General features: G+C 34.3%; 1 long non-coding RNA gene across 1 annotated transcript; it reads right to left on the minus strand.

The window, feature by feature from the left end:
• Positions 1 to 1,874: 1,874 nt before the first annotated feature.
• On the minus strand, positions 1,875 to 3,418 carry LOC141683141 (uncharacterized). Its single transcript, XR_012560128.1, has 3 exons — positions 3,283 to 3,418; positions 3,087 to 3,158; positions 1,875 to 2,319 (listed from the first exon to the last, which is right to left on the minus strand). It is a non-coding gene; the product is annotated as an uncharacterized LOC141683141 (long non-coding RNA).
• Between the last annotated feature and the right edge of the window lie 906 nt (positions 3,419 to 4,324).

The raw sequence follows: 4,324 nt of genomic DNA on the forward strand, positions 1-4,324 counted from the left end.
GGAGTCAAAGATTTTTCAGACTTGAAGACCAACTCAAGATTGCCAGCAATGAAACTCTCAAAGAAATGCAATCTAAGTTGGATATCAGTGATGAAGATGAAGCTGAATTCTTCAGACAACTCCAACTCCAAATTGAGGAAAATGACAAAGGGCTAGGAAAGAAAACCAGGGATCAAAGAAGAAAAAGATGATTTGCTCAGGCTAGTGGAGCACCCTTGGAAACACTGTAAATCTTCAATTACCTTCTAGTACATACACTTTTGCAGCACTTTTAAATTTCTACTTAGTTTCAGTTCATATATTTGTTAAGTGTTTTGTTATCATCAAGTTAACCTTGAATTTATGTCTACAATTCTTATAGACATAAATAGGGGGAGATTGTTAGGAATATATATGCATTAGTTTGATGATATGTTTAACAAAACACTTAAGTAGAAATCTAGTGTTTGTAGCCTCAACGGATAAGACCACTTTGGCTATCCGTTGATGGTGTAGCTTTACTTAGAAATAAGTCTAGTGTTGTAGCACATTTCAGTCTCTGAATTTAAGATATAATTCTTAAATGTTGAGGGAAATTATAAGTCATGTTGACTACTAAAGGATATGCAGATAGGAAGGCCAATTGTAAGTATTTCATGCCTTGTAATTTTGTATAAATGAAATGGTGTCAACGGATAACTTAAAGACCTTCAACGGATGAGAAACAAAGCTTCAACGGATGTCTCTAAAGCTTCAACGGATAACATCCTTCAACGGATGAGTGCATCAACAGATAGAGCTTCAACTGCTAACACATCAACGGATAAAGCCATCAACGGATGAAGGTTTCAACGGATGTTCTGTTAAATAGCAGTTGACAAGTGGTAGTTGTACCTACAAACAGAGGCACATGGGTTGACAGAGACAACTGAGATGTGGTAGCCTATTTCAGGAACATCAGAAAAAGCAGCCGTTCTACTCTAGCATAAAGAGGCAATAGTCAACAATGCACTGGAGTAAAATGGAGAAGAAACAAGTGGAGAACTTATTTTATTATTGTACTTTTTATCTTTGTCTTCACTTGTAAACTTGGTGTTATATAAACCAAGTAGCAGCTAGTAATTAGATAGAATTTTTCCAGAGCTGTTTAGAAAAATCTTGAGAAAAATTATCTAGTTTGTACTAGGATGCAGCTGTGATCAACTTCTTGAATCACAGATTTTCTGAAATACCATCTCTGGTGGAACAACAAATCCACCAGAAAAGTTTTTAAGGTTTGTTGTGTTCTGTACTTTTGTGCTTGAATATATATCTGTCTGTATTAGCTTAAAGCAATTCACACACTTGTTTATCTTAAACACACAGCCTTTGAAACTGCTCAAAACTTGAAAAAGTTTTGAGATTTATATTCAACCCCCCTTCTGTAAATCTCATTGTTAGTTCACTAGGAATAACACAGTATAATCACTCTTTTCCTTTGGTACAGTCTTTGCTGCCTCACCTGCAACTGCAACAGCGAGCTTGGTTGGTTTGTGAGGCCCTTCCTTGATTCTATCAAGATATTCTGGATCTGTAGCTTCCAGAAACATGGTCATCCTCACCTTCCATATGGCATATTCAGATGGTCTTAGTATGGGAACTCTGATGATTTCATACCGAATTTGGATTTGTGTCTTTGGAGGTTCTTCAGTTTTGGTAGGCTTAGTTGGAGTTTCTGTGTCAGACATGATTGTGTTTGGATCTTTAACTGTATGCGTGTTAACAGATAGGCTCTGATACCACTTGTTAGGTCACACACACTGTAGAGGGGGTGAATACAGTGTAAAATACAATCAAATCGAACTTTAATATCTTAAGTAACAGAAAATAAACTTTATTGAAACAATAAACTCTGTTACAGTATGGAACCGTTACCTCTCAGTGATGAACAAATATCATGAGAGCTGCTAGGGTTACAATGAATAATCTTCTCGAATATGATAACACTTATAGTGTAAACCCTATGTCTATGTTTATATATTACACAGTTACAAGATAATCGCTAATTGATATGGAATATAATTCTGCTTCCTAAAATATATCAATAAGATATCTTTTCTTCCAAGTATTTCATTCTTCACGGAACTCCTTCTTCATGCATATCTCTTCTTATGTTTATCTCGATCTTCTTTCCTTTAATCAACTACTGTCCTTATCTGATCGTCCTTCAGCACTTAAGTTCTGATATCCAACTTCTGATGATTATCTCCTGATAATATAAGTACTGATATCCTTAAGTCCTGACTTCCAGTATAAGTACTGATTCCCAGTTAAGTACTGATTTGTCCTGTAAAGTAAGATCTGAAAACTAAACATAAATCATATTAGCCATGACATTATCAAATATATCTAACAGTCCTTATTCACGTCATGGTCGCTTCATTTTTCAAAGAATCTTAAGTTCATTTTCATTTTCGCCGTCGGCTCCGCTTATGGATTATACGGTTTCTAATCGCGCGGTCTCGGCTACGATATTTTTATAAAACTGAAAAATCAATATTTTCACTTGAAATTTTTATGGAAGTTAGGAAACTAAAAATTCTGATCTCTGTAAAAATTTCATGATTTATGAACACTATTAAGTTGATCCTTTATATTTTCAAAGTTCGTGATATGTAGCAGTTTTTGTCGCGTAAATCACTTTTAGTAAATCAGTCATAACTTTTGATCCGTAAATCGGAATCAAGCGATTCAAGTGCCTAAACGATCCTTAGAACATTTTATATCATAATAAAGGGTTATTTTTCAAGAAACTACAGTTTATATCTTCGGGACTTTCTGCAGAAACTTAAAGTTACGTTTTGTTCGTTTTAACGAGATTACGTTTATGATCAGAGTTTCGTTCACGCCTTAAATCTTTATACTACCGCCAAAAATCACCATATCATCATCAACACACTAAATCCTCTCAAAAACATCATGTTCTTGAGGCAACAACAATCAACCTTAAATCTACTTAACTAAACATCAAGATCTTAACAATATCACCACTAAAACTAGGTTTATAACTATATACTAAAAGGATCTTGAATTTGAATATTAAATAAAGTTGGGTCAAATATTTTTACCTTTCTTGAAAGCTTGAGATGTGTTCTTGAGGATGGTGGAGTCTTGGGAGTGCTTGGTATGGTTTTTGGAACCTAAAACCACCATTGAAATCAAGAAACCAAAGAAGAGTTACTATTCATACTATTCACTAGCAACTTTCTTGATTTTATTTCACCCATCAAACCTTGATAAAAAGAGATCAAAGAATTATCTTACCTTAGTTTGGTTGTTAGGAAGCTTGAGAATTAATGGGAGGATTTATCCATGGATAGAACTTGGAGATTTGATTTTGAATTCCTTGGTGAAGAAGAAGAAGCCGAATGGAAGAAATGGGGAGAGAAGAAGTGTTTTTATGCTTGCTTCCTTGATTGCTTCTAGGAAATTATGTTGGTGATATCTTATATTGATTTGATATTCTCTAGTTTAGAATCCTAGGTTTATTCTTGTTGCCAAATCCATGGACAAATCTAAGTAGCTTCCTAGTTTACAAGCTAAGCTACTTGTTTTAGCTTCCTTAGCTTACTATTTCATTAGCCTTGGTTGATCATCCTATATCTAGCTCACTATTTGATAAAGTAACCATGGTTACTTTCTTATCATGGTTAGTTAGTGCGTTACGTTTATTTAATCGTTTACGCGTTCGCTCGGTCGCTTAAACGTTTTCGTAATACTTCCTCGTAAATGGTTCGCGATGTAATTCCTTTCGCATTTATTCCTTATGTTTTGAATTATCATACTTGGATATAAATCCGTAGGGTTTTAATCTTGTAATTATATTGGGATTCTCGTAATCCTCGATGAGTCGTAAATATGGTCGTTTTTCAAAGTTCGTTTTCTTCGAAAACTAATAGCGTTTACATACACTCATTTGGTACGTATAATCATAATATCAACTCTGAAACTCATTTTCTCACGCACTACATAGTGTTGGCTCAAAAAATTTTCCCGTCCGTCAGGGTTACTATTCATTAAACGTTTTACAAGGTCTCAAAAATTCGAGTTATTACAAAAAATGTCAAAATTGTGTATATATTTGAGTTTCTCCAGCTAAATAGTATTAATATATTCTCTAATTATAGCTTGCACTTCTTCTTTTTTATGCTAAGATACTTGAATCTTGTACAAGGGGGTGTACAAAGGTAAGTTAAGAAAATTAGAATCAAACAGATGATCAATACAAATTAGATTTGCCTAATTTCCGTTAACATCTACGAGGTAGCCAGTTGATGACGTGTAAGCAACAATTCCAGAGTGGAAA

This window comes from Apium graveolens, chromosome 9 (assembly GCF_009905375.1).
Source record: "Apium graveolens cultivar Ventura chromosome 9, ASM990537v1, whole genome shotgun sequence".
NCBI lineage: Eukaryota > Viridiplantae > Streptophyta > Magnoliopsida > Apiales > Apiaceae > Apium > Apium graveolens.